Source organism: Emys orbicularis, chromosome 23 (genome assembly GCF_028017835.1).
Source record: "Emys orbicularis isolate rEmyOrb1 chromosome 23, rEmyOrb1.hap1, whole genome shotgun sequence".
NCBI classification, from domain to species: domain Eukaryota; kingdom Metazoa; phylum Chordata; order Testudines; family Emydidae; genus Emys; species Emys orbicularis.
Window position 1 is genome coordinate 6143421 of NC_088705.1, and position 15622 is coordinate 6159042.

Consider the following 15622-nt stretch of genomic DNA (forward strand, 5'->3'; position numbering starts at 1 on the left):
GGAACGTCCTGGGTCTGGAGACTATAAATCCGACTTGGCCGACCAAGGAAAATTCCTTGTTTAAACTGTTTAACCCCCTGTGTGCTGGATGGTCTCCCACACGAGCCCTCCTCCCCCCAACAGATGTCAGACAGGGAACCGCCATGGGGTTCAGCCCAGCAGCAGTGAAGGGGTTAAAATAAAGCAAAGCCAGGGGTGTCCTTGGAGTCAGGGACTGCTCTGGCTCCCCAGGGGCGCCTGGAAAGACATGACTCACCATGGATTCCCATCCCTTCCTTGTCATGGAGAAAGTATGCGCAGTGGAGCCTGCAGGTCTCGGCCTAGCCTGCCATGCCTTCCTGCGGCACATCCCATTGGTATCACCCCGTCCCTTCCCTGAGCTGTGTCCTCGGCCGCCGGTGCAGCAGGGAGGAACCGGGAAGCGCTCGGCACAGGAAGTCATTTCAAGGAGCTGCTGTGGTGCAGGAAAGCATGGTGGGCCAAGGTCAGCCCTGGGTGGTTGTGCTGCACCCCACTGGGCCCCGTCTGGCCCGTGGCTGAGCAGGTCCCCTCTCAAACGCAGGGACTCAACCTGGACCAGCTCCCGCAGGGGGCATTCTGCCTGGGTGGCTGTCTCAGGCAGGCAGCTCTGTGCCTAAATCTGGGAGTGGGATGAGCCCAGGGCTGTGCATCAGGACTTATTTGGGGCCAAGTGTTTAGCAGGATTCCCCAGCGGGACTGGCCAGTTATGTGGCTAATGAGAGTCACGAGAGTGAGGGTTAAAAAAAACAAACCAGGAGTTTGGGAAGGGATCTAAACCTTCATGCTTCAGGGCATGAGCTAATGTCTAATTCAGAAGGTCAGGAGGAAACTTCCCTGGAGAGCACGATATCCCCTAATTCCAGGGGATTCTTGTCAGGGCTGGGTGGACCCACTGGTCTGATCCAGGTGGCAATTCCAGTGGCCTGCTCCTGGCTGTGCGACTGACTGACCGTGCGACCTCAGAGCAGTCACGTCGCTGCTCTGTACCTCAGTTTCCCTCATGCCACTGTCCTCTCCTTTGTAAAGCACTTTGAGATCTGTGGCTGAGACGTGCCTGTATAAGAGCTAAGGCCCAGATCCTGAAATCAGCGGAAATTAAGCGTCTAAATATCTTTGCGGATCTGGGCCTGTGTGCTGTCACATAAAAGCAGTGTCAAAGACCGAGCAAGCGAACGACACAGAGCTGTTGACCTTGTGCTCCTGACACGAAGCATGCAACTTCCTCCCAGGGTGGAGACGCCTTTATACGCACAGCCCAAAAGCGCACCGAGGCGGCAGTTCAGGAATGCATGAACAGACTACAGGCCCATCTAACCTGGTACCTGGGATGCAACCGCAGCCGGATTCTGCAGAGAATGGGCTGACATTCCCGTGAGGCACCTCATTGTGTAATACTGTCCCAGGAGCAGGCCGTTTCCTCCTGCCCACATCGGGCGATCTGCTTCTGCCCTGAAGCATGCCCATGGTGTGGTCTTTCACGTACTTTTTCCCAGAGCTGGCGTCATTGCAGGTACCTCCTGTTGGGATAGTGCCATATTAGTGTCACCATACTGAATGAATGGTGTGAGCATAACCTGACATACCTTAAACATGGCTGAAGGGCTGCAGAGGATCCTAGGAGCAGGTTCTCCTTAAGCAGAAGCAAATTCAATAAAGAACCAGCAAAGTCTGTGTGTACGATTGATATTGGACCTATTGGTCAGCAAATAGGGGCCCATGCAAAAGTAAATATCACATGTATAAAGTTCCAGCATGGAGCACAGGTCGACCTGGTTATAGTGACCCTACAGCAAGGATGTCATCAGGGCCGGCTCTGGCTTTTTTGCCGCCCCAGGCAAAAAAGCCTCCGGCCGCCCCCCCCCCCCCCCCCGCGGAGCCCGGAGCCCGGGGGGGGGGCGGCAAGCCCCGGGGGGGGCTCGGCTCTCCCCCCCCGGCGGCCAGAGCGCCGGGGGCAGGGCGGCGAGCCCCGGCGGGGGCAGGGCGGCGAGCCCCGGCGGGGGCTCGGCTCTCCCCCCGGTGGCCAGAGCGCCGGGGGCAGGGCGGCGAGCCCCGGCTGGGGCTCGGCTCTCCCCCCGGCGGCCAGAGCGCAGGGCGGCGAGCCCCGGCGGGGGCAGGGCGGCGAGCCCCGGCGGGGGCTTGGCTCTCCCCCCGGCGGCCAGAGCGCCGGGGGCAGGGCGGCGAGAGGGCGGCGAGCCCCGGCTGGGGCTCGGCTCTCCCCCCGGCGGCCAGAGCGCAGGGCGCGGGGGGGAGGGCGGCCAGAGCGCCGGGGGGAGGGCGGCGAGCCCGGCTGTGGCCCCGCTCTCCCCGGCGGCCCGAGCGCCGCGCCGCCCCCCTCCAGGTGCCGCCCCAAGCACCAGCTTGGTTGCCTGGTGCCTGGAGCCGGCCCTGGATGTCATGCAGAGAGAGAGAGTGAATAATTAATAAGTGAGTAAACGTAAGGTGATCTTCGTTCGGTACCACACCCCCACATCCCCCCAGCCCCTTCTAAAACACTAATCAAGTAAAAATTAGTAACCACACGCCCACTGGGCATGCTTTTAAGACATGTAACTCCTTTAAAAAAAAGTATACAAATCAAGCAAAGTAAATTACTGTGGTTGGAATTCCATAATTAACGCTTAAAAAAGCAACACTGCTACAAATAGCCCAAACTCTGCTCCGTGGGCTCAAGGGGGATTGTAAATGAGAGGAGTCACAAGGCGACCAAGGCCTTACTTTGAGGGAATCCAAAACAGACCAGAGGGCTAAAAAAACCAAGGAGAGAAGAAGCCGTCTATAAAACTGGTAACCACCTTCTGTGTTTGCCAAGCAGAAACTGTGTGAGGCTAGCGCAGGGCCTGTTCGTGTATGTTTGTAAAAAAAAATATGTATAGCTCTTAATGTATAGCTCTTAATGTCTAACGTAGAAGTTATGTGCTTAATATAACCCTTTACTGCTTGTGTAATTCCTTCTCAATAAACTGCTGTGTATTGAAGATAATTCCTGTGAACCTTTTTCACTGGTATAACAGTAATCTGCTCCACTGGGCGCAAGTAAAAAATCCATTTCAGGGGTAGTCGCGCCCCCTGTTGTCAACACCTCCGTTAGTCAGAGAAAGCCCTGGTCCTTTCTGGAGCCTTTGCCTTTATAGCTTCCCGTAGCAGCGCACTTTGCAGGTTAATTACACGTTGTCTAACAGCAGCTCCTCCGAGGAGCCAGCTGTCTTTAGCTCAGGGCACGGGAGTGGGCCTCTCAGGTCCGAACTGGCCTATGCATGCCCCACAAGCCCAGCAGCCTGTCTGTCAGCTGCTTAGCCCACCAAGGGCCCCCACCACTGTAGTACATGAGCACCTCCCAAGCATTCACCCTCTGGCCCCTTCCCCCGTATCCCCATGAGGCAGGGAAGGGTTATTATCCCCCTTTTACACACAAGGGGAAACGGAGACATTTAAGGGCCAGATTTTCTAAAGGGCTCCACGACCAACCGTTGCCCTGTCGGCATCTAAATGAGGTGGCCAGGGAAGAGTGGGAGCTGCTTTTGAAAATCTGGCCAACAGCGAGTTGGCCAAGGTTATGCAGGGAGTCAGTGGCAGACACAAGGTTGAACCCAGATGTCCTGAGTCCCAGCCCAGTGCTTTAGTCACAGGTTGGGATCCCCAGTGAGGCTCTGGATTTGTTCCTCCCATCAGCCGGGCGACCCTCTCAGCTGGGTGCAACGCTCACTCCTGCCTGTCCCGACCCCCACGCACACCCTGTTTCCTCTTCCCCTGTGTATGCTGCTCATTCCAGCTGTTCCCTGGCTGCGGGTGTGAGGGGATCTTGGCGCTCCGAGGCTTCCATGTCTCTGTCTCCTTCAGCTCCCATGCTTGGGAGGGGCCTGTAGGGTCATGGCTCTGTGGCCAAGCCATCGCGCGCTGCTGTCGCATGCAGCAGATATGATGTGTGGACAGCTGTGTGTTGGTTACAGGGCTCAGCAGGGCAGGATGGTCAGAAAATGGAGAAGCTGGTAATATTATTATTGTTATTATTTTGGTCTGAGCCATCCTGTAGGCTTGTCTGCCATTCATTCATTCATTCATTCATTCATTCATTCATTCTCCCTCTTATCCCAGGCTCCTCCCAGTAGCAGCAGAGAGCAATGTCTGGAAATGGCCCTAGTCACCCTGCTGCTCAGCTCCCCCAGACCCCATGCTACCCGGCCAGTCCGTCACCAGCTCCAAATACAGACCCCGTCCACCCACCTCACTGGAGCCACTGGGCGTCTGACCCGGCTGGCCTTGCGCCGGAGGGCTGACAGTGTCCCCCGGAAGTGACACACTGGGGTACTGAGTGCAGCTTGTTTTCACCCAGCCCACAGGCCTTGGCTGACCCACACGCCAGCTGACGGGGCATTGTGCCCCCCGCATGCCGGTGTGACTCAGCGTGGTCCATTCTGCATTTTGCAAACTCACTGGGCGGAGGAGACGTTGGCACAGGATGATTCAGCCTTGTCCTTTTGCTTCCTTTGCCGTCTCAGGGCCCCTCGGGTCACCCCTGATCTTTACAGAGGGCCTCTGTGGTCTCCGTTTCACGTCACCTTCTTTATTCCACAGCAACGCCTCCCGCGATGCAGGCCGGGGCAGCCGCTCCAGTGATGGCTCGTGGGGGGCGGGAGGGGGTCAGCCCGATTGCAGGGCAGGCAGGCGGGGTCCTGAGCGGATGAGAGACAGGGCTGCAGGGGGATCTGGTCTCTGTACCAAGAAACCCAGCACAGCTGATTGTCGCCCAGGCCGGTGTGAGCTCCCTGCACCTCTCCACCCGCACCCTCAACCCCCCATCTCCTTTCGGAGCTCATCGGAGACCAGCCCTCTGCAGGAGGCCTCCAACGAGGCGAGGGGGGTAGCTCAGCACCCCCCTTAGCAGGTGGAGGAGGGGGCTGAATCCCGTGTCCCCGCCCCTTTTAGACGCGGCATTTATTTGGGAATAAGGGAGTCCCCCTGCAAGGGGCGTGAGGCTCGCTCCTCAGTGGTGCGTGTGTCACTTCCGCCCGTGTGTCACCTCCACTCATCCCAGCATAATCTCTCAGCATCGCTGGTTTCAGAAGCTGACGCCCACCCCCAGCCCCTCTCGTGTGGCATTTTACTCCCTAAAGCGCCCTGCGGCGCCGCAGCTGGTACTCGCCCAGCAAAACGAAGTTGCAATCGCGGTGCACACGAGATCCGGTGTGTGTCGCTCAGGGTTGGGACCTGGCAGCGAGGCTGTCCCGATGCACGACCTGGGGGCTCTTGCGTCCGGCTTTTTTCATTGGCTCTGTCAAGGGTGGGTTAGCTTTCCTGTCAGGGTGCGCCATCAAGAGACCCCAGCAGGTTTTGTGAGGGGAACAGTCTTCTGTTCTACTCTGACTTTACCCTGCAGCCCCGGTACCTGCTGGGTGCAGCTCAATGAGCCCCGAGTGCTATTACATCACCACTGGGAAGTGGGGGAGCCCCCTGGGATTTGTAGAGATGCCCCCCACCTCCCGAAACTGACAGGGATTCCAAATCCCAAATAGCTCCAGGTCTGAATGTCCGAAATGCAAACGCAGCGCGGAGCGCAAACAGCAATGCATCGTGGGTGATGGCATGATGGTGCCCTGTGGGAGAGATGTGTCTAGGGAGGCGTATGTAGGGTTACTTGTATGAGTCCCTTCTCCAGGGTCTCCTGTGGCTGTGAAGTTCATAGGCTGACAACAGCAGGGGGGAGGGATAGCTCAGTGGTTTGAGCATTGGCCTGCTAAACCCAGGGTTGTGAGTTCAATCCTTGAGGGGGCCACTTAGGGATTTGGGGCAAAAATCAGTACTTGGTCCTGCTAGTGAAGGCAGGGGGCTGGACTCGATGACCTTTCAAGGTCCCTTCTAGTTCTAGGAGATGGGATATCTCCATTAATTTAATTTATTTTTAATAGGGTGCTACTTAGGTTTCTTTAGGGGTTCAGTTACCGTGGTGATGACGGGTGTGATGTAAGTGTAAGCAGAGTCTGGGTGAGCTCTCCCCTGACATCTAGTAGTGAGCTGTGGAAAAAGAGTTCAGAAGCTGATCTTGTTTGCATGGACACGCCCACCCTGCCTAGGTGCTCAGCATGATGGGATTGCTTGCCCAAATGATCACGTGTGGCTGGTGTTGGATCCCCAGTCTCCTTGTTATTGGGGCAGGAGTAATAAAGGGTTGTTATCTTTGTTGTGTGAACTGAGGGCAGCAGAACTGTACCTGGCCTACCCCGATGGAGGGACTCCCCCTCAACTGAATGGCACTCACTAGGCAGGGGACATGGGTTCCAAAGCCCAATGAGCTGGGAGGGGGTGAGGAGGCCCTGAAGGTATTGTGGTAAGTGGCTAGCAGGGGGGCTGGTGGAGAGGTGTGGTAAGTGGCTAGCAGGGGGGCTGATGGAGAGGGCTAGAGCAGAGCCTTGCAGAGGTGTGGCAATGGGCCATTGGGCTGAAAAGCAGGTGCCCAAGCAGTGCAGTGTGTAAGGTGCCTCCTTGCCCTCCCGCACACGCCTTCCACGCAGGGTGGGAGGTGAACTCTGCAGATGAGCCTCTGAACTCTGGGGCTGCCCTGGCCAAGGACAGCAACTGTGAGTGGGGTACAGAGAAGGGATGGGCACGTTAAAGGGACTTTTGGGTTGCTGGACCCTGAGGGGGAAAAGGACACTGCTCAACTTACTTGGGGTTGGGTCTTTTGCTCATGGTTTGTGTTTATGAACCCTAGTTGTGGTGTTTTCCCAAATTAGTGCTGAGTTACTTCCCTCCTTTTATTAAAAGTTTTTGCTACACTCAGACTCTGTGCTTGCGAGAGGGGAAGTATGGCCTCTTAGAGGTGCCCACGGGTGGTGTGTGAGAGGGGAAGTATTGCCTCTTAGAGGTGCCCACGGGTGGTGTGTAATTGTCCCAGGTCACTGGGTGGGGGCTTCAGTCGGTTTTGTGTTGTATTGTTGAAAAGGAACCCGTAGATACTGAACCCGGCCCCTGCTGCTGCTGGCTGCACCTGGCAGAAGGGTTACATAAGGACACAAGTAGAACTAATCTGCACATCTCCGTAGCTTGCCTCACCTCCAGGCCAGACTCAGCCAGACCGAACCCGCTGGCTTCCTTGCCCTCAGCAGTTATCGATGAAAGTGAAACCCAGCAGCCGTGGCCACGGAAGGCTGAGATAGCAGCGCACCTCCCCTCTGTGACGTTCCGCCCATGCCCAGGGGCTGCTAAACCGGGGGATTTAATACATGAGCCTTCGGCATCTAGAGGCCGGGGTTGCAAAGGAGCTGGGCCACCTTGCCACTGGGATGAGCTTCCCGATATTGGCCCCGCACCAGCAGATATGAGTTCCTTTCCTAGCACAAGGGGCAGGGTATGCCCATGATATGCTGGGACTGAACTAGCAGGGGTTGCTGCAGGTCAGGGTTGGGGTACGTCGGCTGAGCTGCGTGTGAGGAGTCCAGGGTTGGAATAGCAGGGGGGTGCAGGTCGGGATTGGTGCATTGGCAGCATTATCTTCTGGAAGCCAGCATGGGTCCTGCCCGCACTGTGCCTAGTTCCAACTAGTTCTTTCAGTCCCTCACTTTCAGAGCCAGCCGCATTCCATCCCTGCCTCAAGGATGGAGTTTATTTCTAAGGTCAAGTTCCCTCTCGCTGTGGTTAGTTCTCTTACGACGGAATCTGATTCAGACAAGCAGCGCCCTCGCGTTACGCACGCACTCCCCTGAACCTTGCAACCCGAGACTGGCACCGCAAGCAGCCAGGTAGGGAGAGGGTGGCAAAGTGGCTTCAGCAGGCAGGTGGGCGAGCTGGGGTTGAGAGGAATTCCTGCCTCGGAATTCCTGCCTCGGGGGGTGGTCTGTTATTGGATCGAGCAGTCCCCCGCTCCATACCCCTCAGGGCAATGTGTTACAAGGGAGCAAGCCACTGGGGATGCAGGAGTGACTTTAACACGTGCGAATAACAACACCTAACTGTCATATAGTGCTTTTCCTCCATAGATCTCTAAGCCCTTGATCAAGGTGGTCAATATCATTATCCCCATTTTACAGATGGGGTAACTGAGGCACAGAGGGGGGAAGTGACTTGCCCAAGGTCACCCGCAGGCTGGTGGCAGAGGTGGGACTGGAACCCATGTCTCCTGTGTCCCAAGATCCTAGGTCGTAGTTTCAACACATTAGCTAGTTGAGGAAAACCCTAGGCTGCCCCTAAACTATAACTTAACCATGATAAAGCCTTGTCTACACTGGCCTGATCTAGCATGTTAGTTAACACCTGCTGCCATCACACCTTTTATCCCTTGTAAGAGAAAAATGTGAGTAGGCCTAAAACTCTGGTCAAAATAACTGTGTATGTGGTCAAAAGGCAGGAGGAGAGAGTGAGGAAAATTACAACTTTGACACAATTGCAACAGCAAATCTTGAGAAATATAAGCTTCTGTGTTAACCGCAAAAGTGCAACCTGTTAATCATACAGGAAAAGCTTGTGCTTCTATATTCCTAATAAGGTGGTGTTTTTCTGTATTGGGGAAAAATATTATTAATGGGGAAGCGTGTTGAACTAGATGTGGTTTTTAGCTATATAAGCTTCTGTATTCCTTTGTTAAACAGAGCAGCTGGGCTCGCTGCCTCTCCCTGCATGCTTGTAATAAAGGAACCTTAGGCTGTTCTGATCCAAACACAATGCGTGGTTAATTTTCCACAACACCCTGGACACAGGCTAAAAGACTGGGTGCGAATGGGGACCAGTGTTATCCACACCAATCCCATTCACAGCTGCCTTGGTGATAGGGTGACCAGACAGCAAGTGTGCAAAATCGGGACGGGGGTGGGGGGTAATAGGATCCTGTATAAGAAAAAGACCCTGTCAAGGCTCCTTCCCCACTCTGAACTTTAGGGTACAGATGTGGGGGCCTGCATGAAAACTTCTAAGCTTAACTACCAGCTTAGATCTGGTCCGCTGCCACCACTCCCAATGTGCTAATTCCCTTCCCTGGGTAGCCTTGAGAGGCTCTTCACCAATTCCTTGGTGAATACAGATCCAAACCCCTTGGATCTTAAAACAAGGAGAAATTAACCATCCCCCCTCCTTTCTCCCACCAACTCCTGGTGGATCAAGATCCAACCCCCTTGGATCTAAAAACAAGGAAAAATCAATCAGGTTCTTAAAAATAAGGCTTTTAATTAAAGAAAAAGGTAAAAATCATCTTTGTAAAATCAGGATGGAAAATAACTTTACAGGGTAATCAAACTTAAAGAGCCCAGAGGAACCCCCTCTAGCCTTGGGTTCAAAGTTACAGCAAACAGAGGTAAACACCCTAGTAAAAGGTACATTTACAAGTTGAGAAAACAAAGATAAAACTAACACGCCTTGCCTGGCTGTTTACTTACAAGTTTGAAATATGAGAGACTTGTTCAGAAAGATTTGGAGAGCATGGATTGATGTCTGGTCCCTCTCAGTCCCAAGAGCGAACTCTCCCCAAAAACAAAGAGCACAAACAAAAGCCTTCCCCCCACCAAGTTTTGAAAGTATCTTGTCCCCTTATTGGTCCTTTGGGTCAGGTGTCAGCCAGGTTACCTGAGCTTCTTAACCCTTTACAGGTAAAAGGATTTTGGAGTCTCTGGCCAGGAGGGATTTTATAGTATTGTACACAGGAGGGCTGTTACCCTTCCCTTTATAGTTATGACAGACCCCAAAATCGGGACTGTCCCTATAAAATCGGGACATCTGGTCACTCTACTTGGTGATCGCCTGCTGCTTAGCCAGTGGCATGGATTAACAGTCCGTAAGGGTGGTCTAGTGAAAGATGCCGAAGGCACATGTAAGGGAGGAAGTTACCTGCTGATACCTGAGCCTAAGGGACGCTAGGAGCCAGATTTTCAAAGGTTCTTGGAGCCCAATGTCCTGAGTGTTTTTGAAAATCTGTCCCCTTACGTGGAGCCTCAGTAGGATCTGAGCTGCTCTGAAAATCAGTTCATGTAATTTACAGTGAGCAGCTGGAAGAAGTTAAAACGTATGAGCCCTCCCTTCCACATCCCCTCTGACCTGAGCGCCCACGCTCAGCTCACGCCCCTCAGCCTGACAAGAGCTATAGGCGCTCCTCGCTGTAATCGTGAGTGGTGTCTCGTTAAGGGCAGGTCGCTTTGTCGCTCACATGCCCTGACATCTCTTCTGGGCCAGCTGGCCTGCTGGCCTGTCTGTTTCATCTGGGAGTCTCGAGTGTTTTACCAAGGTGGGTCAATAAATACGATATCCCTGTTTCACAAAGGGGGGGAAACTGAGCCACAGAGCAAGGAAGCGACTTGCCCAAGGTGACGCAGTGAGTCAGTGGCAGAGACGTAGAACCTAGGCATCTGGACTTCCAGTCCCCTGCTCTAGCAACTAAACTTGGCTGTGTCCCCACTTGGGGACTGGGCTACCCCCATCTTTGCAGGGGCCCTATACAAGTGGGGACACCCCGTTCGGTTGTTGGTACATTTGGGAGACTGGGATGTAGCTGGGCAGATGGAGGCTGCTCCCTCTGCTCTGCCCCAAGCAGTCTGGACATGAACTACCACTTCAGCCCTCCTGGGCTGGCTCACATACACTGGTGTAAATCAGAAGTAACCCCAGTGCAGTCAATGGATTTACACTGGTAGAAGGCGACTTGCTCCTTCTCACAAGGGGCTTCTTTCTTAACCAGGCCCTGGTCTACACTTTACAATCTTGATCGACCTATCTGCATCGCTCGGGGTGTAAAACATGTGAACCCCTTGTGTATACTTGCTACCACGGCTCAGGAGGGGTGTGGATTATTTACATTGGCTGAAAAAACCCTTCCATCAATATAGGAAGTGTCTACGCTCTGGGGGCTACAGCAGCGTATCTGCAGCTGTTCCCTGATAGCGCCCGGAGCGCACATGTGCCCTGGGACCACTGCAGGATCCTTAGACTTGGCGGGATTCGATTTTTCCTGGTAAATGTCGATAAACATTGATTTCACTGCCCACACCCAAGCTGACAAATAATATCAAAATCTACAGACTGGCACAGTCAGAGAAATGCTGCTGGAGAATTTAGAGTCCCAATCCCGCCATGTAGACGTCTGACCTAGGCTTGTTACAAAAGGACCAGCGACTGAACAGTAAAACCAGGGCGGATTTGTCGTTTTAGGGGTATTTGCTGGGTGTATTTTGAGGTGTGATGCTGACCCTTTGTGTTTGAGCGGTTTCTAAAGCTGTCTCATTCGGAGCCGTTCACCAATTGTCTGAGCCCCTCCATGATTTCCCACGACTATGGGAATTTAAATCAATAAAAAGAGGAAAAAATGCTTAAAAATAAACACCGATATTAGCCATTGAAATTCTGCCAACCCTACGTATTCTCTAGGAACAAGCTGCAGCACAGTCGCACCCTGGGGCGTTATTTCGGGTGCCAGGGGATTGCGATAGGGTAGGGCAGTGTAGCTTTCGGGGAATGTGCCTGGTACGGAGGGGGTACACCGTATGGGGTTGGTTCTCATGAGGCTGGGGCTGGGCTAGATGGAGCGTGGTTCTGATCTGGCCTGGTGATTGCTCTGTGTCTGTGCTGGCGAGGGTTAATTGCGGTGCGGAGAGGGGAAGAAAGAGTGCTGGGATTGGGACATAAATCTCCCTGCCCAGCTACCATCCCCTAAGCCAAGCCGGAGCTCCCCGAAACCCCATCCTTTGTCTGGCAATGTGAAGCCCTGCTCTGGGCTGTGCATGTGAATGCTGCAGCCTTTCCCCCTGGAGCCAGGGGAGGCTGGCTGACAGCGGATGAGTGGAGGTGGGAAGGCGGGTGCTACATAAGGAGTGCCCGGGCCCCTTTGCACCAGTGTGTGCGAGAGAGCCAGGCCCAGAGGAGTGGCTCCGCTGCTCTGCCTGCGTTAGGAGTCTGTCCTGCAGGGGGACGACAGGGCTTTTGCTGGCGAGCCCAGACTGCTGCTGTGCTGGGACAGGCAAGTTTCAGGTAAAATCCTCTTCTTTCCTGGCAGGGAGCTGGGCTCTAGTGGGCTTTGCCTCCTCCCTGTGGGTTTTGCTGGAGCTGTGGGCTGCTGATTTCTGCAGGGAGCAGCCGGGGAGGAGGAGGGGGAAGGAATCCGTTTCATGGATTTCTCACTGCTTTAGGGGAACGGGAGAGACATGATTTTGTTTCTTGAAAACCTGGATTCAGCTTTAGGTTCAGAGCTGGTTGCAGTCCAGGAGGATCAGCTGCCAGCCGGTCCCAGCCCAGAGGGGCTGGCTGAACTGGGGTGAATGTTGGAAGGCTTTGCAAATATTTCAGACCTTCCTGGGTAGATGCACTATCGATGGGGGTTGTGTGAAGTGGGAAGGTTTGGGGGGGGGGGGGTTTACTGGGAGGGACTGGGACAGCTCCTAGATTCCTTATCCCTGGTGTGTGTAGCAGAGGTGTAGCCGGGAGGAAAGAACACAGCCCCGAACAGCCCGCTGCTAAGATCTGAAGGCAGGGTGTGTTTGGGCTGGGGCTGGAAACCACCCTTTCCGGGGGGAGTTGATTTCCCCTTTTTGCTGGCTTCCTTTCCCACCAGGGGATACGCACCACGCTTTACAGACCGGGGGCAAGATCTGCCCTCATGTTACACCCCCCTACTTGACTTCAGCAGGGTTGCAAGAACGGGAATGGGATCCAGATTTGGCCCCGCAGTTGCAGGGATGACTTCACCCAACACTGAAATGCAGCGTCCTCTGGGGTGGGACCTAACTGCTGTTTTACAGTCACACAGCAATGCTGCCCGGGGAACGCTCGCCCAGCAGTGAAATGCAGCCACCTCTGGGTGTTGTACAGTCGCCCAGCAATGCTACTGTATGTGGAAGTTTAATTACCACCGGCCGCCAGATTCCAAGCAGTTTCCTGAGCCCACTTTAGCTTTGCTGCTCCGGGATTTATGCCCGTGCTGCTTGTCCCAGACCTAGGTCAGAGGGTTAAGCTAACAAAATGAAGGCAGCTTGCTTACCTTGCAGTAAGCACAGGCGCTGGCAAAGACAGATTGAAATTCCTTCCCTGCCTTTTGACCTTCGTCCCCCTCCCCTTCCCCGCCTACGTTAGCTGCTGAGCCCTGGAAACTCATCACATTGTCTAAGTCCTAGATCACAGCACTGTACATTCAGATGCACTTTCAAACCCCCTATCAGGAGGACTGGCCAGGGAGTTACAAGCAAGGCTGCTGTAACCCAAGTGAATATGAAAGGGAGGGAAGGCTTGAACGCAGGCTGGAGCCAGGAGCAGCGTGAGCAGGTACTGGACTAATTTCCCCTCAGTCCTGTCCTGCAATGCTCTGCTATTCCCACAGCCCCCTGCTGCCCCAGCTCAGGCCTCCCCACCCACAGCTATGGTGACCAGACAGCAAGTGTGAAAAACTGGGACAGTGGGTGGGGGGTAATAGGAGCCTATATAAGAAAAAGACCCCAAAATCGGGACTGTCCCTATAAAATCGGGACATCTGGTCACCGTACCCACAGCTCAGCCAGTGCCCCTCAATTCTGCCCTGCAGTGAGCTCAGTCCTGCAGTCCGGGATACTACACTGGCCCTTGCAGATCAAAGAGACGGAGAGAGGAAAGCTCCGTTCTGACATGTCCCCGAACAATGCTGAGAGGAAGGCGAATAAAACCTCTGGGCAGGGATTGGCGTGAGGGGAAGAGCTGCAGGAAACATCCCGGGGGGGTTGCATTGCAGGGCAAAAAGTCACACACACTTCCAATTATTTTCACTCTTGGTGGGCGGGTGGATCCCGCTCTCGGGCCGGATCCACCCTCAAGCAGCCACCGAAAGAACAAAATCGGTTTAATCCCCCGCTTTGGCGATGCTGGTGCAAACGGGGGCTGGACGCTCTGGTTTCAGATGAAAAAAGCATCACCGTTTGAGTGAGTTGAAGGGTAACAGTTTCAAAAGTGCCCAAGTGACTTCGGAGCCTAAATCCGATTGATCCTGAGTTATTTCGTTTTTAATGGTTTAAGTTTAAAAAAAAAAAAGACACAAGCTACAGCAAAACGGGACACTCTGAATCGGAAACCAGCATGTTCCAGGCACAGACTCCCACAGAAATAACGGACTCTGTTTTTGGAGTAGCCTAGCCCGCGATTGCAGAGATGTCGGTAGGCTCAGGGCTTGTCTCCAGGGCTCGCTGCACTGGTTTAACAAAAGGGGCGATTTTAAACTGGTTTAACTGACCTGGTGCATGAGCATGTGGACAGTGATTTCGGTTACAACCAGGCTTTTTGAGCTTAGCCACAGGGTTAAAAGGTCGGAAGGTCCAGTGGTTAGGGCAAGAGGCTAGGCTGTAAGAGACCTGGGTTCAAGTCCCTGCTCTGCCACAGACCCCGTAGGTGTCCTTGGGCAAATCACTTCGTTGCTTTGTGCCTCAGTTTCCCCACTGCCCTGCCTCACAGGGAGTTGGGATAAATCCATTAAAGACTGTGAGGAGCTCAGAGACGAGAGTGATGGGGGCCAGCTAAGTCCCAGAGATGGACAGGAATAAGCTGCTCTTACACCAGATTCAGAACATCCCCCCCAGGGGCTCGCACCCATGTAACTAAACCAGTGCCAATTCTTGTGTCGACGCCTGGGTTCATGCAGTTATACCTGGGTCACTGCGGGCAGGGGCTGCAATGGTGCAGCGATGCCCATGCAAAGCCCTAGTGTAGATGGGGTACTGCCGCGTGAAAAGAGGCTTGCGCTGGGCACGTCTCAGCCTTTACCCCAGTGCAGCAGCTGGAGACCTGTGTCTCCATCGCCCAGTCCCTTGTGCTGTCACTTCCAGCAGTGCGGAGTGAGCGTGAGATGCTGCCCCTCATGGGGGTGTCGATTCCCACCCACTCTGCACTAGGTGCTGTGCGTGAGAGGATCGGGCCCCGAGGTTACATTGGTGCAAAACGCCCCAGTGCAGGCAGGCTACCAGAGCAGGAGCGCTGGATGATTCCCGGGGAGGGGGGATTCCAGATGCAGGATTGGGCCCCTCCGGCCCCACATGAATGCCACACAGCGGACCAGATTCCCCCCTGGCGTTGGCATGTAGGGCCTGATTCTGCTCTGAGCCTGTGTCGCTGCAGAGGAGCATGCGAGAAAGCCTTGGTCCATGTACCGCGGGCCAGTGCATGATGGGGGTGGAGTCAGGGGAGGACATGCACAGCTGCATGCCCGGCAGCCCCCTCCCTTTAGAACTGAAACCCCCGAGTGCATTTGAGCTGCTGCATGGAGCTCACCAAGCTGCGATCAGACAGGGCCCCTCCCCGCCCCACCCTATACCCTGGTAACAGCAATGCTGAGGCAGCGTGTGCGGTGCAGACACACAGTCTGGCCCAGCCATGGAGTGCCTCATAGGCTGTGGCCCGCCATGCTGCTCCCACCCCCTTTCAGAGGCTGCCCTTGCCTGCCTGGTGCTGGAGACGAAGGCCGTGTTGGCTGCACTGGCATGTTCTTGCTTTCTTTCTCCAGTCTGAGGGGATTAAACAGGAACATGCTCCGATACGTTCCTGGCAGCTTCTCGCTGCCCGGGCTAGTCTGGGAGCAGCATTGCACCGCGGCTGACCTGATGCTGAAGGCAAAGCTGGTATCACCTCCTCATAAGCCAGGCCCTGTGCAATCATGGGATTTAATGAAGAATAAAGATCAGCT